This window comes from Nerophis ophidion, linkage group LG04 (genome assembly GCF_033978795.1).
Source record: "Nerophis ophidion isolate RoL-2023_Sa linkage group LG04, RoL_Noph_v1.0, whole genome shotgun sequence".
Lineage (NCBI taxonomy): Eukaryota > Metazoa > Chordata > Actinopteri > Syngnathiformes > Syngnathidae > Nerophis > Nerophis ophidion.
The window spans coordinates 74187748-74210919 of NC_084614.1; the positions used below are offsets into that span (position 1 = coordinate 74187748).

Sequence of the window (23172 nt, forward strand, 5' to 3'; positions counted from 1 at the left end):
GTAATGTGAAAATTATTTTCTTCTGTGCAAATTTAAAGAAAGTACACAATGGAAATGACAAATAACGTAGTTGATACTGAGAGGTATTTTTATTTATGCTTCATTTTGTTTTTGTTCAATCATAGATGGGCCGTGACTTAAAGTTTAATTGGTTTGTAGAAACACTGAGAATAAGTCTAATTCCATTGTCTTCTTAATGGTGTTTTCGATTTTTTTACTGACTTGAAGTGTTATGTCAATAGGATTATTTGTGATATGTACATTTTCAGAATGTCCTTGTTCTATTTTGGGCCTAAGTAAAACAAAGAAAACAATCTGAATTTGTCGTAGTTCTATTTTTAAGTTATTATACCATGATCTTACCCGTCAAGCCCATGGGGTAATAGATTTATCTCCATGCGGCCCCTGACACCCCTGGATTTTACCATGTCAAATTTTATTTACAATCCGCAAAGTATGTGAAAACACTGTTTAAACATCACTTAGACTTAGACTAACTTTATTGATCCACAAGGGAAATTGTTCTAAAAAAAAAAACGCCACAAATTCAGTCAGCCATTTGGAATATTCCACTCTGAATACCTCGGCTATTTTTGGAGATTGACATCATGGTAGTAACGCTTCTGTATTCTGACCATGTTATCAGGTCATAATGGAAATACGCAAAAATTGGAAAGAGATGGGTTTTTTATAATTCATAATCCTTATGTGAGAACACATACGCTTGGCTTTTTTATGCATTCAAAATCGTAAATAAATCCCTAACAATTGAGTCAACAAATCGCGGGCTGAGGGATGTCTTGTCTTGGTTTCTTTAGTCTTGTGAATTGCATGTTTTATTTTGAAAAGTAACTCCTCTTGTTTCAGATCACCCGCCCTTCTTCTTGTGTCATCAGTCTGACGTCATCCCTGACCCCTGATTGTTTCAACCTGTTTTCCCATTACCCTCATGTGCCATACAAGCCTACGCCTCCCCTTGTTCTGTGCCAGATTGTCTCGAGTTTTCGTACCTGTCTCGCTTCCATGTTCATGTCCATGCTTTGTCCCACGCTTATTTTTCTGGATCCTGAATTCCCACACTGCTATTTTGAGTTTGACTTTTCTCCTCCTCAGTAGATTGAATTTTATCATTTATCTTTTTCTAACGAAGTGGTGCGTTATTATTTTTTCCTACAATTCTTTCCTCAAATTTTTTGAGGGATTTTTTGTTAATGTCAGGGCGTGGACTTTGGGGTGTTTGTTTCCCCGAGATGCAAGTAACTCGAACAAAAGTTACAAAACTGAAGGCGCGCACAAAGGCGGACAACAAACTTGACTCAATGGTAAATGGGTTGTACTTGTATAGCGCTTTTCTACCCCTTTTTAAGGAGCCCAAAGCGCTTTGACAGTATTTTCCACATTCGCCCATTCACACACACATTCACACAATGACGACGGGAGCTTCCATGCAAGGCGCTCATCAGGACCCATCAGGAGCAAGGGTGAAGTGTCTTTCCCAAGGACACAACAGACGTAACTAGGATGGTAGAAGGTGGGGATTGAACCAATAACCCTCAGATTGCTGGCACAGCCACTCTACCAACTTCGCCACGCCGTTCCCTAATGAAACAAAAACTAGCACTTGGGCAAAAAACTATGAACATGAAACAAATAAACACATATTGTGACAAGAATACACAAAACTCACGTGGCAGGAAACGAGCAGCATTAAAACTATGGCAGCATGGCAATGGCATGAGTAGTAAGGATATCAGATAGCATGGGTGTCCAGGAAGTAATGTCGCCAGGCCGACTGCCTGGCAACTGCAAGCTTAAATAATACCAACCTGATTAGTGACAGGTGCGCGAGTGCTAAACGTTAGACAGGTGAAACTAATGAGTAGTCATGGAAACAAAACAAGCAAGAGTGCACAACCAGGAACTAAAAAGAGTCCAAAAAACAAACAGCACATGGCCAAACAACAACATAATTAACAGACATGACACTTAACCATTATTAGATTAGGATTAAATGTAGAAATGTTCTTAATCATTATTTTCTTCCTCCTGTTGGAGCGTTTTATGTTAATAAGTTTCACAGCAGATACGGCGCAAATTATAGTTCGTTTTTGTTTTTGTATTTTCCTCCTTTTAGGAGTGATTCTCGGTTATTCCTTTTTTTTGGAACCTTTTTCGCCGACAGTTTTTTTGTTATTGGTAGATATTGTATTACTCTGACTCTGGAGGTGAAAGAGCCGTCAAAATAAAAGCCCTACTAAGTATCCCTACTCTGCATCTGAGTTCATTCCTTTGTCCAAGCCTGACAAGGGCCCTCTGTTGCGCTCTCTCTAAAAACTTCCAGATACTTACGAATCATCATAAAAACCGATGACCTATTTGCATTTTTCGGAAATTAATTTACTTCTTCCATATTTAACTAAAAGTCCAAAGACGCTGTGATTTAAGGAACTCCAAATTATTCCTCCTGGTTAGCAACTTCTCGGGCAAATCAATAAATTTTTCATCACGACACCCGGTGGGAGGGAATTCATGAAAGGGCGCGAGTAACATAAATGTTTTATGGATGCTTGTAGCTGATGTGTTTCTCTGCCTCTGCTCGCCATCAATGGTGCCGCCCCCCCCTCTCCTTTGCAGCTGCGGGGTTCAGGCATGCGGGTTGCTCTGAAGACACAGGATGGCTAATTAAAGGTCAACACACTAAACACAGAGTCTACATAAAGGGGAGGGGAAGCGAGGGGATCGATAAGACAAAAACAAGCTGCAGTCAAAGAGGTTTAAACTCCCGTTTAGCAGTCACTGGTAAAAAAAAAAAAAAAAGCTGGGGTTTGCATGAGACCTGATAGTTACAACATTGAAAATGCCAAATAAGAAGTTGGCACATACAACTGTGAATCCAACTTTGAATAAACCCCCCCTAACAATAGAGCAGTGGTTCCTCCAGTACCACCTCAGAAAACACTTGGCTCTCCAGGTAACACCATAATGACCAATGCTAAAATACGGTGTCGTAGTAGGTCTAAATATTCATTAAAAACAAGGCAAGGATACTGCAATATTGCATACAGTCTGAACAATAACAGTGTTTGAATATAGGAAAATAAAACTGCTACATTAAAAGTAGGGGTGTAATGGTACGTGTATTTGTATTGAACCGTTTCGGTTGGTACGGCGGTGTACTGAACGGGTTTCTAAGCTAAAGTCTTAACGAACTGCTTTGCTTCTTCAGCCTCTGTCCCAGCACCCAGCATTTTCCCACCCACACAACCATCTGATTGGTTACAAATGTGGCGGTAACAGCCAATCAGCAGTGCGTATTCAGAGCGGTAACAGCCAATCAGGAGTGCGTATTCACAGCGCATGTAGTCAATGTTTCAGCGTCGAGCAGATAGGTGTTTAGTAGGTGGGCATAAGGCAGCGTACTCTCCCCAAATGATAATAAACACCTCCCAGTCAACTACTACTAACATCACTATGAGCCCGTTGACCTTCTAGAAACTTAAACTGTAGCTCAGCTCGCTCGCAGTTCTGGCTTGAGGTGAAGGCTAATTAGCTTTTAGCGAAACGTTAGCTCATTTTGTGGTGTGTGTGTGTGTGTGTGTTTTACGGACAGAAAAGCTTTGAAGGGCAGGGTCCCTTCTATCACATGTTGATAAAAATATAACATTTACATAATAATCAACTACAGGCTTCCCAAATGCTGTAATAAATTAAGCATGATGAGTTGACAAGAAACTGTTTAATGTTGCACTTTTTATATGTAGAAGAAAAGTTTTGTCATTTTATTTAATCTGAGTAACAATTTGAGGCAGTTTGATGTTGATTAACGTGGGCAGAATTATTATAGTGTTACCAATGTTAAAAGGATAAAGCCATGGTTTTAAAATTTGGTAAATAAATACCTAAAAAATTTATATTTTGTTGTTTTCTTACTGTACCGAAATGAACCGAACCGTGACCTCTAAACCGAGGTACGTACCGTACCGAAATTTTTGTGTACCGTTACACTCCTAATTGAAAGACATTAAGACATTTCTTTGGCGTACCACTAGAGCCCGTGTACCACTCGTGGTACCTGTACCAAAGTTTGAGAATCACTGCACTACTGAAATGTTTTCCCACAATCAGTTGGTACTTTTTTACATTGAAAAACAAAACCCCAACTAAATGAGTACAGAGCTGCCACCAGTTGAAGGCTGACCACATGTCCAAGTAAAGATAATCCGGAGGCTTCTGCACCTCGCAATCTATGCAAGAGAACGACAGGACATGAAGGTAAGAGGCCCAGAGGTGGGGCTGTTATTCTAAGACAATCCAAAACCTTTTTGCAATAAAACATGTGACGACAGCACGCTGACCTATTGCAAAATTCCAACAAATGCCTTCTTATGCCCTTCCGATTGTCAACATCATCATCATTACGCTCGGAATATCACTGGAAGATTTAAGACTTGTGCCAACTACCATCATTCCCGGATAACAGACTGCACCTTCATATAAACCGCACCCACTTCATTTTTGGTCACATGACCTTTTTGGTCACATGACATTTTGCACATGCATAGGCCACATGTGTCTGTATGCCACAAGTGTACACATGACATTTTTACACAGGTGCTTGAAGTGAAGTGAAGTGATAGTGACTCAAGTTTATTATGTTTTTTTAACCAAAAGGCACACATGTCTTTCTTATGCATTCTAACTCGCAAATACTGTAAATGCAATCAAAAGTCAGCGTACAATGGAGCATATAGAAGTCGCTCAATAAAGCGCTTGAAAAAACATCCAAACACCTCCATTAATGTAATGTCATAACAGGCACATTATTTGTAATATTTACGTATTTTAATAATTTTAAGCATACGGTGACGCATTAATTTCACAAACGCATCACAATGTTCAATTTTTCCTTGAACATCGTTTCTTTTTACTCTCTGCAGACTTCATGAGTCCCAAGAGACATAATAAAACATCACTTACTGTACATTGTCTGCTGTCACTGGGATGTATGTTGACATAGTCCCGTTTAGATAACGAATGACTCAAAATCTTCGCAAAGAAAAAAGTGGGGTGCAACCAAGCGTCTTTTGGCCGTCTTTCTCACCATTTAAGGGTCTAAATTGGATGCCAAATTTGACCAACTTGTCAAAGTATGTCCACTATCAAGGTGAGAGGCATTATTTATGATCTAGACATAACTTTCATGAGCTCCGAGGCGAGAAAGCAGCTCAACAGCCAATGATGTCAAAATAGCAGCACAAGCTCTGTAATAGTTTGTCTGGATTCGAGCTTTAATAACAATATCACTCAAACTTAGTTAATATTCAGACCACAAAATGTAAATGGAGTATTGTTGGCGCTTTTTGGATGGTTGTTAAGAGGGCTATAGTAGCAGAATAGAGGACCCCTCATTGACTCTATTGTAGGCAGACTTTAAATCTACATTTATTTACGTATTTGAATGCATCAAAAATGACACGTCTTCTTGTCTCACATAATGATTGAGAACGATATGCAAAATTCCCCCCCAAAATTTCTCTTTTGGTGTGAACAATTTCAGAGAGGCCTGTATGAAAATTTCAATGGTCTGATAAGACGAGGTTAAATCTATTGACGGCATGAAGATTGTGAACGCAGAGAAAAAAAATTCCCCAAATTAGCCGCAGAATTGTAAGACACAGGGTTCAAAGTGTGGGAAAAAAGTTGCAGCTTATAGTCAGTAAATGACGGTGATTGGACTGCCATCCAACAGATAGGGTACTAACTTAAAGGGGAACTGCACTTTTTTGGAATTATGTTAATTTACAATCCTATTGTGAGAACAGCACACATGTTTTTTGTTATTTGTGCATTATAAATCGTAAATAAATTATAGCAAGAGTCAGGTAAAAATGTTGGTAATGGGAGTTGCTCAATTCTGTCTATAAAGCACTCTAAAACATCCCAAAAAACCCACCAAGGTTTTATATACACACTGTATATACGTAATGTATTAACAGGCACATTCATAATAATACCTAATAATATCTAATATTTACATATTTTGCTCATTTTCAGCATACTGCAGTACATTAATTTCTCAGATGCGTCAAAACGTTGGCTATTTCCTACAACAACAACTACTAATCAAAGCAAATTTCTAGGAGCCAAGAATGACTATCCATTTTTTTACCGCTTATTCTCTTTTGGGGTCGCGGGGGTCGCAGGCGCCTATCTCAGCTACAATCGGGCGGAAGGCGGGGTACACCCTGGACGAGTCGCCACCTCATCGCAGGGCCAACACAGATACACAGACAACATTCACACTCACATTCACACACTAAGTCCAATTTAGTGTTGCCAATCAACCTATCCCCAGGTGCATGTCTTTGGAAGTGGGAGGAAGCCGGAGTACCCGGAGGGAACCCACGCATTCACGGGGAGAACATGCAAACTCCACATAGAAAGATCCCGAGCCTGGGATTGAACCTAGGACTGCAGGACCTTCGTATTGTGAGGCAGACGCACTAACCCCTCTGCCACCGTGAAGCCCCAACAATGACTATTTAAGGACAAATGATAATCCAGAACCTTATATTTTTGAACGTGAACATGAGGAAAACAAACTTCAATTTTTAGAAGTGATAAACAGATCCGGCAAGTATCGCTATTGCTAAGTGCTAAACAAAAATGACAAACTACAAACATAATAAAACAATCACTTACTGTACAATGTCTGCTCTGAGAGGTATGTCAACTGATGGGATGTTTATATCTTCCTCTTTAGATGACGAATTAGTCATGAAAAAAATATAAAATTGGGGGGAAAACATTGTGTCTTGCTTGCGATTTACGGGTCTGAGTTAAATTTCAAAGTTAACCAACTTATCGGTATAAGGCCACAACCTTTTACTATACAAGAGTGAAGCATGATTTTTAATCTAGCACAAACCTTAACCAGCTCAGAGGCAGTGCAGCAGCTCACCGGTATGTCAATTGCTTGGTTGCATACGACGTCACATCTAGCTCACCTCTGGCTTAATGGATATACAGTGTTTCCCCCCAAAAATGCGTTAGTTAAGGTGGTGTCTCTCCAGTGGACAAACCGGGGAAGGGAGTGGGTGGGTGTAAGGATTGGTGTAACTCGGCCTGTCGCCGTCACGTCTCCACCTCGTCGTTGCCACTACAGCCTGGGGGGCAATAGACTACAGGCTGTGGTGACGTAAGCCGGCTTTGTCGTGTGAAGAAACCTACAATATTTGGTTGTGTTTTCCGCTTCATATGCTGAATGGCGATACACGATATATATTTCAATAATTTTTCCATAAAGTAAAAACAAAACAGTCCTAGTAACAAGTATGTCATTATTATGCCACATGCTGAACTCATCATGCTTAATGTATTACAGCATTTGGGAAGCCTGTAGTTGATTCTTATTATGTAAATGTTACATTTTTATCAACATGTGATTGCAAGGACCCTGCCATTCAAAACTAGGCTGCTACATTACTAATGATTAATGTAACTATAGCTGAAAAAAAAGTACAATAGCAATAGAAGAGACTATTCATCCCTGAACACCATGGAGTTCATGTAGGCTTTATGATGCACTTACATTATTATATCAACTAACAGAGACAGCTTCAGGAAACTTTTCATTTAGCATAATGTTGTTTTTTGCTGCTTCAACACAGCTCAATCAACACAGAAAAAAGGTAAAGTGAAATAACAGACAGACAGAACTTTGCTGTCCATGACACACACACGGACACACACACACACCGCAAAATGAACTACCGTTAACGCTAAAATCTAATTAGCCCTTATCTCAAGGACTGCGAACGAGCTGAGCTGCCGCTTATGTTTCTAGAACGTCAATGGGCTCATAGTGATGTTACTAGTAGTTGAATGGGTGGTGTTTATTATAATCTGGGGAGAGTCCGCTGCATGATGCTTACCTGCTAAACACCTATCTGCTCGTCACGATGCTGGAGCACAGACTCCATGCGCTCTGAATACACACTGCTGATTGGCTGTTACCGCTCTTTGTGTAACCAATCAGATGGTTCTGTGGGTGGGACAATGCTGGGTGCTGCAGAGAGTACTGACAGAGACAGAGGCAGAACGAAGCGGAGCAGCTTGTTAGGACTTTAGGTTAGGCGGCGGCCGCCTTTACGACAAAGAGCCGCCGCCTAACCTAAAGTCCTAACAAGCTGCTCCGCTTCGCCTTAGCAACAAAGCGCTGCGGGAAACCCTGATATGCGTGGTGATCAAGTCCGCGTCTGCTCTTAAAGCTGAGGTACTTGAATCTTGTGTCACCAGACAGAATGCAAACTGTAAATCCCGCACCCCACTCTACGCACCTCGCTGATAGCCCCTTCCAGTCTCCTACTCTCTTTAAGTGCACAAAATCGCGTACGTGCGCACACATAGGTTGTTGACAGTCTGAAGTTGTATGGAAGTATCCCCTAGTTTGTATTACGTTGCAGACTATCAGTAACACACGTCGCCACGCCAAATAATACACACAAAATATAGGAAAATGGCCTCTCTAGAAGGAAAACAGCTACTTGTGCATCCAAAGGTACCTTTGCAAATCCAAGCAAAGCAAAATGAGATTCAGGTTTTGTCACATCAAAACAAAGTATTTTCACTTGGAATAAACTCTAATACCCATCCATCCATTTTTCTACCGCTTATTCCCTTTTTCGGGGTCGCGCTGGCGCCTATTTCAGCTACAATCGGGCGGAAGGCGGGGTACACCCTGGACAAGTCGCCACCTCATCACAGGGCCAACACAGATAGACAGACAACATTCACACTCACATTCACACACTAGGGCCAATTTAGTGTTGCCAATCAACCTAACCCCAGGTGCATGTCTTTGGAAGTGGGAGGAAGCCGGAGTACCCGGAGGGAACCCACGCATTCACGGGGAGAACATGCAAACTCCACACAGAAAGATCCCGAGCCTGGATTTGAACCCAGGACTGCAGGACCTTCGTATTGTGAGGCAGACGCACTAACCCCTCCGCCACCGTGAAGCCCAACTCTAATACCATGTAATTATATTAGACATTGGAGGACCAGCTGTTACTCTTCATTGTCGGTTATTGTGTTTATTTCTGTGCATATTAGCATTGATGCTGTTCCCGTCCCGAACACAACAAAGCCCCGTTCACAAACACTGCCACTCCTTTTATTCCAGCCAACAGACGTGAGCAGAGCTGTCGGTCGAGCATGCCACACCTAATTCACCGGGATCAAAAATGGCAAAATCCCTGCCCCCCTAAAAATCCCCCGCTGACAACCCCTAATGCTCTCAAAGAGAATATCAGAGCGATCACAGGTGCACTGCTGCGATAATGAGGCACAGGGGCTACTCCCTGCGCTCGGGCCAGCGCTCCTAAAGACCCTTCAGACACACAAAGTCCATGCATGATTCAGAAGCACGATTACCACCACAAGCCCCAAATCTGAGAGCCTCATTTAGCATCAGGTGTAAAAAAAAAAAAACATTGTGTTTCTGTTCCACCTCATACACAGTAAATACTCCTGATGAATCAGCAGAGTAGAGGAAGAAAGACCCACAAGAAAGCGGGACAATGCTTTCAAACGCGGCTCACTAACTAGTTTGATAGCAGGCCAATGATAAAATCTTGGTTAGGAATCACATTTGCAGGAGGAGAGATGTGTCGGGCAGATTGGCCCCTTTAGCTGCTGGTGTTTTGTCTAGTTTGCCCGTAAATCATTTGTTCTGAAAACAGGAGCCATCATGGCGGTGTGGAGCGGGAAGGCATGAAAACAAAGCACGCGGTGGGCTTGTTGCTCGCAGAGGATTGCAGGTGTTCCAAAACCCTGCAAAAGTCTGAGATGAGATTTTGTAACACGGCAGAGTGGTTCTAACAAGTCAACTGGTAACGAACATCGGGTGTTTGGACTATACTACTTTTAATCAAATACCAAACCTTTTATGACATTTTCTCCCAATAAGCTGGTCTGCTGTGTGCATGTAAACAGTCGTTGAAAAGGCAGGTCTAAAACTGAGATGTGTTGACACAACAAACTCGGCCTTTCTTCCCCCTCCAGAAACACTCATAACTTGCTCCTTATCTTGAGGTCCACACTGGGAGAGTCCCGCTCTCAGACACTATCCACCACCGCTTGTTGAATTCACTGGGCGTGGGCCCGGTGCCAGGACCTTGAGCCCAGCCGGTTGGTTATGACTGGATTCCCAGTAGTCTGGTGGCACGGTGTCCCGCTGGGCTAGGCTAAATGGGGGAGGTGGGGTTGACTTTAAGGCAATGGCAGCTGAGAACAATGGGAACGTCGCCCCTCATTCCCATAGAGTGTGTGTGTGTGTGTGTGTGTGTGTGTGTGTGGAGGGGGAGTTGTAACAACACCTGTGGGTAGTCCATTTGTCAAGTGATTTGTGAGAAGAAGTGCAAGAACAGTGGGAAGAGCGGAAAGGAATACGGGTCTGTGAAGTTTGGGGGGGGGGGGGGGGGGGGGGGGGGTCATTATCACAAGACCACACACAATGTATGCCAATTCACACACACCCACACACACCTGTCCTACCTTGTGTTGTACTCAGGGCTGGGCGATAAGGCCTTTTAATAATATCTCGATATTTTTAGGCCATGTCAAGATATATATATCGCGATAATTTTGCCTTAGCCTTGAATGAACAATGGCTGCATATAATCACAGCAGTATGATGATTTTATGTGTCTACATTAAAACATTCTTGTTCATGCTGCATTAATATATGCTCATTTTAAACTTTCATGCAGAGAGGGAAACTTTAAAGAAGAATTTGACCACGCAATCTTCTGATCTGGAGTCAGACGCGCTACCGTTGCGCCACAGAGTCTACCAGCTATCTGAGGTTTCATGTTTGTTTTACATCACGACATGACAATATCATGGAAAACAGACACTAAATGAGCTTTAAGAAACTTTAGAGAGAAATTCGACCCTGACGTAAATTGAACACACAACCTTCTGATTTGGCGTCAGAAGCGCTACCGTTGTGCCACAGTCTACCAGGGAGCAGAATTTTCCTGGTTTTTTTACCTCACTACATGACAATAGCATGGCTAAGAGAGACAAAATGAGCTTTAAAAAAAAAATTGACCCTGACGTGATTTGAACACGCAACCTTCTGATCTGGAGTCAGACGCGCTACCGTTGCGCCACAGAGTCTACTAGACTAATGTGTTTTCATGTATTTTTTTTTTACATCACTACATGACAATAACATGGCAAAGAGAGCCAAAATGAGCTTCAAGAATTTCTGAAGAGAAAATTGACTCTAACGTGATGTGTACACGCATCCTTCTGATCTAGAGTTGGACGCGCTACTGTTGCGCCACAGAGTCTACCAGATATATGAGGTTTCATGTTTTTTTACATCACTACAAGACAATAGCACGGAGAAGAGAGACTAAATTAGCTTTAAGAAACTTTAGAGAGAAATCTGACCCTAAAGTGGTTTGAACACACAATCTCTTGATCTGGAGTTAGATGAGCTACCGTTGCGCCACAGAGTCTACTAGCATGCTGAGTTTTCATGTTTTTTTACATCACTACATGACAATAACATGCCAAAGAGACAAAATGAGTTTTAAGTAACTTAAAAGTAAAATTGACCATGACGTGGTTTGAACAAAAAAAAATTCTATTCTAGAGTCAGACACGCTACCGTTGCGCCACAGAGTCTACTAGCATGCTGAGTTTTCATTGGTTTTTTACATTTCTAAAAGACAATATAATGGATCTTCAAGAAACCTTTTTTAAACTATTGACTCTGACGTGACACTAAATGAGCCTTAAGAAATTTTAAAGAAGAACTTGACCCTGACACGCTACAGAGTCTAACAGACAATGAATTTCTGATCTGGAATCAGACACGCTACCGTTGCGCCACAGAGTCTACCAGACAGCTAAGTTTTCATGTTTTTTTACATTGCTACATGACAATAGCATAGAGAACAGAGACTAAATGAGCTTTAAGAAACTTTAGAGAGAAATTCGACCCTGACGTGATTTGAACACGTAACCTTCTGATTTGGCGTCAGAAGCGCTACCGTCGCGCCACAGTCTACCAGAAAGCAGAATTTTCCTGTTTTTTTTTACCTCACTACATGACAATAGCATGGTTAAGAGAGACAAAACGAGCTTTAAGGAACTTTAAAAAAAAAAATTGACCCTGACGTGATTTGAACACGCAACCTTCTGATCTGGAGTCAGACGCGCTACCGTTGCGCCACAGAGTCTACTGGATTAATGTGTTTTCATGTATTTTTTTTTTTACATCACTACATGACAATAACATGGCAAAGAGAGCCAAAATGAGCTTCAAGAATTTCTGAAGAGAAAATTGACTCTAACGTGATGTGTACACGCATCCTTCTGATCTGGAGTCAGACGCGCTACTGTTGCGCCACAGAGTCTACCAGATATATGAGGTTTCATGTTTTTTTTACATCACTACAAGACAATAGCACGGAGAAGAGAGACTAAATTAGCTTTAAGAAACTTTAGAGAGAAATCTGACCCTAAAGTGGTTTGAACACGCAATCTCTTGATCTGGAGTTAGATGCGCTACCGTTGCGCCACAGAGTCTACTAGCATGCTGAGTTTTCATGTTTTTTTACATCACTACATGACAATAACATGCCAAAGAGACAAAATGAATTTTAAGTAACTTTAAAGTAAAATTGACCCTGACGTGGTTTGAACAAAAAAACCTATTCTAGAGTCAGACACGCTACCGTTGCGCCACAGAGTCTACTAGCATGCTGAGTTTTCATTGGCTTTTTACATTTCTAAAAGACAATATCATGGATCTTCAAGAAACCTTTTTTAAACTATTGACTCTGACGTGACACTAAATGAGCCTTACGAAATTTTAAAGAAGAATTTGACCCTGACGCGCTACAGTTGCGCCACAGAGTCTAACAGACAATGAAGTTCTGATCTGGAATCAGACGCGCTACCGTTGCGCCACAGAGTCTACCAGACAGCTAAGTTTTCATGTTTTTTTACATTGCTACATGACAATAGCATAGAGAACAGAGACTAAATGAGCTTTAAGAAACTTTAAAAAGAAATTTGACCCTGACGTGATTTGAACACGCAACCTTCTGATCTGGAGTCAGACGCGCTACCGTTGCGCCACAGAGTGTAATAAAAATGAGAGGTTTCATGTTTTTTTTACATCACTACATGACAATATCATGGAGAAGAGAGACTAAATGAGCTTTAAGAAACTTTAAAGAGAAATATGACTGACGTGATTTGAACACGCAACCCTCTGATCTGGAGTCAAACGCGCTACCGTTGCGCCACAGAGTCTACCAGATATGTGAGGTTTTAAGTTTTTTTTACATCACTACATGACAATATCATGGAGAAGAGAGACTTAATGAGCTTTAAGGAACTTTAGAGAGAAATTTGCGCCACAGTCTGCCAGAGAGCAGAATTTTCCTGATTTTTTTACCTCACTACATGACAACAGCATGGCAAAGAGAGACATAATGAGCATTAGGAACTTTAATAGCATGGAGAACAGAGACTAAATGAGCTTTAAGAAACTTTAATTAGAAATGTGACCCTGACGTGATTTGAATACGCATCCTTCTGAACTGGAGTCAGACGCGCTACCGTTGCGCCACAGAGTCTACTGAAAACATGAGGTTTCATGTTTTTTTTACATCACTACATGACAATAGCACGGAGCAAAGAAACTAAATGAGCTGTAAGAAACTTTAAAATTGAATGTTACACTGGCGTGATTTGAACACGCATTTATCTGATCTGGAGTAAGACGCGCTACTGTCGCACCACAGAGTCTGCTAGATAAGTGAGGTTTCAAGGGTTTTTTACATGACTACATGACAATAGCATAGAGGAAATACACTAAATGAGCTTTAAGAACCTCTAAAGAAGAATTTGACCCTGACGTGATTAAAACACGCAACCTTCTGATCTGGAGTCAGACGCGCGACCGTTGCGCCACAGAGTCTATCAGAAACATGAGGTTTCATGGTTTTTTTACATCACTACATGACAATATCATGGAGAATAGACACTAAATGAGCTTTAAGAAACTGCAGAGAAGAAATTGACCCTGACGTGATTTGAACACGCAACCTTCTGATCTGGAGTCAGACGCGCTACCGTTGCGCCACAGAGTCTACTAGATAGAAGAGTCTTGTTTTTTATACATCACTACATGACAATAGCATGGAGAAGAGAGACTTAATGAGCTTTAAGAAACTTTAGAGAGAAATCTGCGCCACAGTCTACCAGAGAGCAGAATTTTCCTGATTTTTTTACCTCACTACATGACAACAGCATGGCAAAGAGAGACAAAACAAGTTCTGGGAAACATTGACCCAGACGTGATTTGAACACACAACATTCTAATTTGGAGTCAGCCGCACTACCGTTGCGCCACAGAGTCTACGGAAGCATTGAGTTTTAATGTTTTTTTTACATCACAACAAGACAATAACATGGCAAAGAGAGACAAAACAAGTTCTGGGAAACATTGACCCTGACGTGATTTGAACACGCAACCTTCTGATCTGGAGTCAGACGCGCTACCGTTGCGCCACAGAGTCTACTGGATCACTGTGTTTTCATGTATTTTTTTTTTTACATCACTACATGACAATAACATGGCAAAGAGAGCCAAAATGAGCTTCACGAATTTCTGAAGAGAAAATTGACTGTAACGTGATGTGTACACGCATCCTTCTGATCTAGAGTTGGACGCGCTACTGTTGCGCCACAGAGTCTACCAGATATATGAGGTTTCATGTTTTTTTTACATCACGACATAAAAATAGCACGGAGAAGAGAGACTAAATTAGCTTTAAGAAACTTTAGAGAGAAATCTGACCCTAAAGTGGTTTGAACACGCAATCTCTTGATCTGGAGTTAGATGCGCTACCGTTGCGCCACAGAGTCTACTAGCATGCTGAGTTTTCATGTTTTTTTACATCACGACATGACAATAACATGCCAAAGAGACAAAATTAATTTTAAGTAACTTTAAAGTAAAATTGACCCTGACGTGGTTTGAACAAAAAAACCTTCTATTCTAGAGTCAGACACGCTACCGTTGCGCCACAGAGTCTACTAGCATGGTGAGTTTTCATTGGTTTTTTACATTTCTAAAAGACAATATCATGGATCTTCAAGAAACTTTTTTTAAACTATTGACTCTGACGTGACACTAAATGAGCCTTAAGAAATTTTAAAGAAGAACTTGACCCTGACGCGCTACAGTTGCGCCACAGAGTCTAACAGACAATGAAGTTCTGATCTGGAATCAGACGCGCTACCGTTGCGCCACAGAGTCTACCAGACAGCTAAGTTTTCATGTTTTTTTTACATTGCTACATGACAATAGCATAGAGAACAGACACTAAATGAGCTTTAAGAAACTTGACCCTGACGTGATTTGAACACGCAACCTTCTGATCTGGAGTCAGACGCGCTACCGTTGCGCCACAGAGTCTACTAAAAATTAGGGGTTTCATGTTTTTTTTACATCACTACATGACAATATCATGGAGAAGAGAGACTAAATGAGCTTTAAGAAACTTTAAAGAGAAATATGACTCTAACGTGATTTGAACACGCAACCTTCTGATCTGGAGTCAGACGTGCTACCGTTGCGCCACAGAGTCTACAAACTATCTGAGGTTTCATGTTTTTTTTACATCACGACATGACAATATCATGGAGAACAGACACTAAATGAGCTTTAAGAAACTTTAGAGAGAAATTTGACACTGACGTAAATTGAACACGCAACCTTCTGATTTGGCGTCAGAAGCGCTACCGTCGCACCACAGTCTACCAGACAGCAGAATTTTCCAGTTTTTTTTTACCTCACTACATGACAATAGCATGGCAAAGAGAGACAAAACGAGCTTTAAGGAACTTTAAAAAAAAAAATTGACCCCAACGTGATTTGAACACGCAACCTTCTGATCTGCAGTTAGATGCGCTACCGTTGCGCCACAGAGTCTACTAGCAAGCTGAGTTTTCATGTTTTTTTACATCACGACATGACAATAACATGCCAAAGAGACAAAATGAGTTTTAAGTAACTTTAAAGTAAAATTGACCCTGACGTGGTTTGAACAAAAAAACCCTTCTATTCTAGAGTCAGACACGCTACCGTTGCGCCACAGAGTCTACTAGCATGCTGAGTTTTCATTGTTTTTTTTACATTTCTAAAAGACAATATCATGGATCTTGAAGAAACTTTTTTTAAACTATTGACTCTGACGTGACACTAAATGAGGCTTAAGAAATTTTAAAGAAGAACTTGACCCTGACGCGCTACAGTTGCGCCACAGAGTCTAACAGACAATGAAGTTCTGATCTGGAATCAGACGCGCTACCGTTGCGCCACAGAGTCTACCAGATAGCTAAGTTTTCATGGTTTTTTTTACAACACTACATGACAATAGCATAGAGAACAGAGACTAAATGACCTTTAAGAAACTTGACCCTGACGTGATTTGAACACGCAACCTTCTGATCTGGAGTCAGACGCGCTACCGTTGCGCCACAGAGTCTACTAGACTAACGTGTTTTCATGTATTTTTTTTTTTTACATCACTACATGACAATAACATGGCAAAGAGAGCCAAAATGAGCTTCACGAATTTCTGAAGAGAAAATTGACTGTAACGTGATTTTAACACGCATCCTTCTGATCTAGAGTTGGACGCGCTACTGTTGCGCCACAGAGTCTACCAGATATATGAGGTTTCATGTTTTTTTTACATCACTACAAGACAATAGCACGGAGAAGAGAGACTAAATTAGCTTTAAGAAACTTTAGAGAGAAATCTGACCCTAAAGTGGTTTGAACACGCAATCTCTTGATCTGGAGTCAGATGCGCTACCGTTGCGCCACAGAGTCTACTAGCATGCTGAGTTTTCATATTTTTTTACATCACGACATGACAATAACATGCCAAAGAGACAAAATGAGTTTTAAGTAACTTTAAAGTAAAATTGACCATGACGTGGTTTGAACAAAAAAAAATTCTATTCTAGAGTCAGACACGCTACCGTTGCGCCACAGAGTCTACTAGCATGCTGAGTTTTCATTGGTTTTTTACATTTCTAAAAGACAATATCATGGATCTTCAAGAAACCTTTTTTAAACTATTGACTCTGACGTGACACTAAATGAGCCTTAAGAAATTTTAAAGAAGAACTTGACCCTGACGCGCTACAGTTGCGCCACAGAGTCTAACAGACAATGAAGTTCTGATCTGGAATCAGACACGCTACCGTTGCGCCACAGAGTCTACCAGACAGCTAAGTTTTCATGTTTTTTTACATTGCTACATGACAATAGCATAGAGAACAGAGACTAAATGAGCTTTAAGAAACTTTAGAGAGAAATTCGACCCTGACGTGATTTGAACACGTAACCTTCTGATTTGGCGTCAGAAGCGCTACCGTCGCGCCACAGTCTACCAGAAAGCAGAATTTTCCTGTTTTTTTTCACCTCACTACATGACAATAGCATGGTTAAGAGAGCCAAAACGAGCTTTAAGGAACTTTAAAAAAAAAAAAATTTACCCTGACGTGATTTGAACACGCAACCTTCTGATCTGGAGTCAGACGCGCTACCGTTGCGCCACAGAGTCTACTAGATTAATGTGTTTTCATGTATTTTTTTTTTTACATCACTACATGACAATAACATGGCAAAGAGAGCCAAAATGAGCTTCAAGAATTTCTGAAGAGAAAATTGACTGTAACGTGATGTGTACACGCATCCTTCTGATCTAGAGTTGGACGCGCTACTGTTGCGCCACAGAGTCTACCAGATATATGAGGTTTCATGTTTTTTTTACATCACTACAAGACAATAGCACGGAGAAGAGAGACTAAATTAGCTTTAAGAAACTTTAGAGAGAAATCTGACCCTAAAGTGGTTTGAACACACAATCTCTTGATCTGGAGTTAGATGCGCTACCGTTGCGCCACAGAGTCTACTAGCATGCTGAGTTTTCATGTTTTTTTACATCACGACATGACAATAACATGCCAAAGAGACAAAATGAATTTTAAGTAACTTTAAAGTAAAATTGACCCTGACGTGGTTTGAACAAAAAAACCTTCTACAGAGTCTACTAGCATGCTGAGTTTTCATTGGTTTTTTACATTTCTAAAAGACAATATCATGGATCTTCAAGAAACTTTTTTTAAACTATTGACTCTGACGTGACACTAAATGAGCCTTAAGAAATTTTAAAGAAGAATTTGACCCTGACGCGCTACAGTTGCGCCACAGAGTCTAACAGACAATGAAGTTCTGATCTGGACTCAGACACGCTACCGTTGCGCCACAGAGTCTACCAGACAGCTAAGTTTTCATGGTTTTTTTACATTGCTACATGACAATAGCATAGAGAACAGAGATTAAATGAGCTTTAAGAAACTTTAAAAAGAAATTTGACCCTGACGTGATTTGAACACGCAACCTTCTGATCTGGAGTCAGACGCGCTACCGTTGCGCCACAGAGTCTACTAAAAATGAGAGGTTTCATGTTTTTTTTACAACACTACATGACAATATCATGGAGAAGAGAGACTAAATGAGCTTTAAGAAACTTTAAAGAGAAATATGACTCTAACGTGATTTGAACACGCAACCTTCTGATCTGGAGTCAGACGCGCTACCGTTGCGCCAGAGAGTCTACTAGATTAATGTGTTTTCATGTATTTTTTTTTTTACATCACTACATGACAATAACATGGCAAAGAGAGCCAAAATGAGCTTCAATAATTTCTGAAGAGAAAATTGACTGTAACGTGATGTGTACACGCAACCTTCTGATCTGGAGTCAGACGCGCTACCGTTGCGCCACAGAGTCTACTGGATATATTAGGCTTCATGGTTTTTTTTACATCACTACATGACAATAGCATGGCAAGGAGAGACTTAATGAGCTTAAAAGAAAAATGGACCCTAACGTGATTTGAACACGCAACCTTCTGATCTGGAGTCAGACGCCCTACTGTTGCGCCACAGAGTCTACTGGAGAGCAGAGTTTTCATGCTTTTTTTACATCCCTAACTGACAACAGTATGTCAAACAAACACAAAATGAGCTTCAACAAACTTTTTTTTTAAATACTGACCCTGACGTGATTTGAACACGCAACCTTCTGATCTGGACTCAGACGCGCTACCGTTGCACCACAGAGTCTACTGGGGTATCAGTCCCCAAACCCCGATTAATACCAGGCCGCACAGGAAATAAAAATAATAAATAAATATATATATTTTTTTTTTAAATTATTAAATCAACATAGAAAACACAATATATACATTATATATCAATATAGATCAATACAGTCTGCAGGGATACAGTCCGTAAGCACACATGATTGTATTACTTTATGAAAACCCCCCCGGTCTGTAGGACAAATTTTCAAGCAGCTCCAAAAAGGTTGGGGACCACTGTACTAGAGTACTTTTTTTTTTACATCACTACAAGACAATTACATGGCAAAGAAAGACAAAACATGCTTTAGGAAACATCTACCCTGACGTGATTTGAACACGCAACCTTCTGATCTGGAGTCAGACGCCCTACTGTTGCGCCACAGAGTCTACTGGAGAGCAGAGTTTTCATGCTTTTTTTACATCCCTAACTGACAACAGTATGTCAAACAAACACAAAATGAGCTTCAACAAACTTTTTTTTAAATACTGACCCTGACGTGATTTGAACACGCAACCTTCTGATCTGGACTCAGACGCGCTACCGTTGCACCACAGAGTCTACTGGGGTATCAGTCCCCAAACCCCGATTAATACCAGGCCGCACAGGAAATAAAAATAATAAATTAATATATATATATTTTTTTTAAATTATTAAATCAACATAGAAAACACAATATATACATTATATATCAATATAGATCAATACAGTCTGCAGGGATACAGTCCGTAAGCACACATGATTGTATTACTTTATGAAAACCCCCCCGGTCTGTAGGACAAATTTTCAAGCAGCTCCAAAAAGGTTGGGGACCACTGTACTAGAGTACTTTTTTTTTTACATCACTACAAGACAATTACATGGCAAAGAAAGACAAAACATGCTTTAGGAAACATCTACCCTGACGTGATGTGAACGCACAACCTTCTGATCTGGAGTCAGACGCTCTACCAGAATATAGTGTTTAATGTTTTTTATCACATCACTACATGACAATAGCACGGCAAACAAACACAAAATGAGCTTCAAGAAACTTTTTATAAATTAATGACCCTGACGTGATTTGAACACGCAACCTTCTGATCTGGAGTCAGACGCGCTACCGTTGCGCCACAGAGTCTACTGGAGGAGAACTCCCCAACCACCGGGCCGAGGACCGATTAATACCGGGCCCAAAAGAAATAAAAAGAATAAATAAATATATATATATACATATTTTTAAATTATTAAATCAACATAAAAAACACAATATACATTATATATCAATATAGATCAATACAGTCTGCAAGGATACAGTCCGTAAGCACACATGATTGTATTACTTTATGAAAACCCCCCCGGTCCGTGGGACACATTTTCAAGCAGCTCCAAAAAGGTTGGGGACCACTGTACTAGAGTACAGAGTTTTCTTTTTTTTTACATCACTACATGACAGTAACAAGGCAAAGAGAGATTTAGGTAACATTGACCCTGACGTGATTTGAACACGCAACCTTCTGATCTGGAGTCAGACGCGCTACCGTTGCGCCACAGAGTCTACCAGAACACAGAGTTTTCATGTTTTTTTTACATCCCTAACTGACAATAGTATGGCAAACAGACACAAAATGAGCTTCAAGAAACTTTTTTTTCAAAAATGTTGACCCTGACGTGATTTGAGCGCTCAACCTTCTGATCTGGAGTCAGACGCCCTACTGTTGCGCCACAGAGTCTACCGGAGAGCAGAGTTTTCATGCTTTTTTTACATCCCTAACTGACAATAGTATGTCAAACAGACACAAAATGAGCTTCAAGAAACTTTTTTTAAAATATTGACCCTGACGTGATTTGAACACGCAACTTTCTAATCTGGAGTCAGACGCGCTACCGTTGCGCCACAGAGTCTACTGGAGCACCTCTCCCCAACCACCGGGCTGCGGACCGATTAATATCAGGCCGCACAAGACAAAAAAAGAATAAATAAGTATATATATATTTTTTTTAAATTATTAAATCAACATAAAAAACACAATATATACATTATATATCAATATAGATCAATACAGTCTGCAGAGATACAGTCCGTAAGCACACATGATTGTATTTCTTTATGAAAACCCCCCCGGTCCGTGGGACACATTTTCAAGCAGCTCCAAAAAGTTTGGGGACCACTGTACTAGAGTACAGAGTTTTCATTTTGTTTTACATTACTACATGACAATAACATAGTAAAGAGAGATTTAGGTAACATCGACCCTGACGTGATTTGAACACACAACATTCTGATCTGGAGTCAGACGCGCTACCGTTGCGCCACAGAGTCTACCTGAGTTCAGAATTTTCTTCTTTTTTTTTGACATATCTACATGACAATAGCACGGCAAACAGACACAAGATGAGCTTTAAGAAACTTTTTTTTAAAATATTGACCCTGACGTGATTTGAACACGCAACCTTCTGATCTGGAGTCAGACGCGCTACCGTTGCGCCACAGAGTCTACTGGAGCACCTGTCCCCAACCAGCGGGCCGCGGACTGATTAATACCAGGCCGCACAAGACATAAAAAGAATAAATAAATATATATATATATTTTTTAATTATTAAATCAACATAAAAAACACAATATATACATTATATATCAATATAGATCAATACAGTCTGCAGGGATACAGTCCGTAAGCACACATGATTGTATTTCTGTATGAAAACCCCCCGGTCTGTGGGACAAATTTTCAAGCAGCTCCAAAAAGGTTGGCGACCACTCTACTAGAGTACAGAGTTTTCTTTTTTTTTTTACATCACTACATGACAATAACATAGTAAAGAGTGCTTTAGGTAACATTGACCCTGACGTGATTTGAACACACAACCTGCTGACCTGGAGTCAGACGCGCTACCGTTGCGCCACAGAGTCTACTGGAGAATAGTGTTTTCATGTTTTTTTTTACATCACTACATGACAAAAGCACGGCAAACAGACACAAGATGAGCTTTAAGAAACTTTTTTTTTTTTAAATTGACCCTGACGTGATTTGAGCGCGCAAACTTTCTGATCTGGAGTCAGACGCCCTATTGATGCGCCACAGAGCCCACCTGAGAGTAGAGTTTTCATGATTTTTTTACATCCCTAACTGACAATAGTATGGCAAACAAACACAAAATGAGCTTCAACGAACTTTTTTTAAAATACTGACCCTGACGTGATTTGAACACGTAACCTTCTGATCTGGAGTCAGACGCGCTACCGTTGCGCCACAGAGTCTACCGGAGAATGGAGTATTCATGTTTTTTTTTTACATCACTACATGACAAAAGCACGGCAAACAGACACAAGATGAGCTTTAAGAAACTTTTTTTTAAATATTGACCCTGACGTGATTTGAGCGCGCAAACTTTCTGATCTGGAGTCAGACGCCCTACTGTTGCGCCACAGAGCCCACCTGAGAGCAGAGTTTTCATGATTTTTTTACATCCCTGACTGACAATAGTATGGCAAACAGACACAAAATGAGCTTCAACAAACTTTTTTTAAAATACTGACCCTGACGTGATTTGAACACGCAACCTTCTGATCTGGAGTCAGGCACGCTACCGTTGCGCCACAGAGTCTACTGGAGCAGCTGTCCCCAACCAGCGGGCCGCGGACCGATTAATACCAGGCCGCACAAGACATAAAAAGAATAAATAAATATATATATATATTTTTTTAAATTATTAAATCAACATAAAAAACACAATATATACATTATATATCAATATAGATCAATACAGTCTGCAAGGATACAGTCCGTAAGCACACATGAATGTATTTCTTTATGAAAACCCCCCCGGTCTGTGGGACAAATTTTCAAGCAGCTCCAAAAAGGTTGGGGACCACTGTACTAGAGCACAGAGTTTTCATTTTGTTTTACATCACTACATGACAATAACATAG

General features: G+C 40.6%; 1 protein-coding gene and 22 non-coding genes across 24 annotated transcripts in view; all 23 read right to left on the minus strand.

The window, feature by feature from the left end:
* Positions 1 to 23172, minus strand: part of mcama (melanoma cell adhesion molecule a) — a 153902-nt gene that overhangs the window by 66029 nt on the left and 64701 nt on the right. The gene's annotated exons all lie outside the window — the stretch shown is intronic.
* trnaw-cca (transfer RNA tryptophan (anticodon CCA)) lies at positions 11113 to 11184 on the minus strand. Its single transcript has one exon. It is a non-coding gene; the product is annotated as a tRNA-Trp (tRNA).
* trnaw-cca (transfer RNA tryptophan (anticodon CCA)) lies at positions 12186 to 12257 on the minus strand. The gene has a single exon. It is a non-coding gene; the product is annotated as a tRNA-Trp (tRNA).
* trnaw-cca (transfer RNA tryptophan (anticodon CCA)) lies at positions 13097 to 13168 on the minus strand. The gene has a single exon. It is a non-coding gene; the product is annotated as a tRNA-Trp (tRNA).
* Positions 13593 to 13664, minus strand: trnaw-cca (transfer RNA tryptophan (anticodon CCA)). Its single transcript has one exon. It is a non-coding gene; the product is annotated as a tRNA-Trp (tRNA).
* trnaw-cca (transfer RNA tryptophan (anticodon CCA)) lies at positions 14109 to 14180 on the minus strand. The gene has a single exon. It is a non-coding gene; the product is annotated as a tRNA-Trp (tRNA).
* On the minus strand, positions 14538 to 14609 carry trnaw-cca (transfer RNA tryptophan (anticodon CCA)). Its single transcript has one exon. It is a non-coding gene; the product is annotated as a tRNA-Trp (tRNA).
* On the minus strand, positions 15440 to 15511 carry trnaw-cca (transfer RNA tryptophan (anticodon CCA)). The gene has a single exon. It is a non-coding gene; the product is annotated as a tRNA-Trp (tRNA).
* trnaw-cca (transfer RNA tryptophan (anticodon CCA)) lies at positions 15612 to 15683 on the minus strand. The gene has a single exon. It is a non-coding gene; the product is annotated as a tRNA-Trp (tRNA).
* On the minus strand, positions 15956 to 16027 carry trnac-gca (transfer RNA cysteine (anticodon GCA)). The gene has a single exon. It is a non-coding gene; the product is annotated as a tRNA-Cys (tRNA).
* On the minus strand, positions 16512 to 16583 carry trnaw-cca (transfer RNA tryptophan (anticodon CCA)). The gene has a single exon. It is a non-coding gene; the product is annotated as a tRNA-Trp (tRNA).
* Positions 17601 to 17672, minus strand: trnaw-cca (transfer RNA tryptophan (anticodon CCA)). The gene has a single exon. It is a non-coding gene; the product is annotated as a tRNA-Trp (tRNA).
* Positions 18485 to 18556, minus strand: trnaw-cca (transfer RNA tryptophan (anticodon CCA)). Its single transcript has one exon. It is a non-coding gene; the product is annotated as a tRNA-Trp (tRNA).
* trnaw-cca (transfer RNA tryptophan (anticodon CCA)) lies at positions 18657 to 18728 on the minus strand. The gene has a single exon. It is a non-coding gene; the product is annotated as a tRNA-Trp (tRNA).
* Positions 19169 to 19240, minus strand: trnaw-cca (transfer RNA tryptophan (anticodon CCA)). The gene has a single exon. It is a non-coding gene; the product is annotated as a tRNA-Trp (tRNA).
* Positions 19748 to 19819, minus strand: trnaw-cca (transfer RNA tryptophan (anticodon CCA)). Its single transcript has one exon. It is a non-coding gene; the product is annotated as a tRNA-Trp (tRNA).
* On the minus strand, positions 20307 to 20378 carry trnaw-cca (transfer RNA tryptophan (anticodon CCA)). Its single transcript has one exon. It is a non-coding gene; the product is annotated as a tRNA-Trp (tRNA).
* On the minus strand, positions 20724 to 20795 carry trnaw-cca (transfer RNA tryptophan (anticodon CCA)). Its single transcript has one exon. It is a non-coding gene; the product is annotated as a tRNA-Trp (tRNA).
* On the minus strand, positions 21071 to 21142 carry trnaw-cca (transfer RNA tryptophan (anticodon CCA)). The gene has a single exon. It is a non-coding gene; the product is annotated as a tRNA-Trp (tRNA).
* Positions 21489 to 21560, minus strand: trnaw-cca (transfer RNA tryptophan (anticodon CCA)). The gene has a single exon. It is a non-coding gene; the product is annotated as a tRNA-Trp (tRNA).
* On the minus strand, positions 21664 to 21735 carry trnaw-cca (transfer RNA tryptophan (anticodon CCA)). Its single transcript has one exon. It is a non-coding gene; the product is annotated as a tRNA-Trp (tRNA).
* trnaw-cca (transfer RNA tryptophan (anticodon CCA)) lies at positions 22429 to 22500 on the minus strand. Its single transcript has one exon. It is a non-coding gene; the product is annotated as a tRNA-Trp (tRNA).
* trnaw-cca (transfer RNA tryptophan (anticodon CCA)) lies at positions 22776 to 22847 on the minus strand. Its single transcript has one exon. It is a non-coding gene; the product is annotated as a tRNA-Trp (tRNA).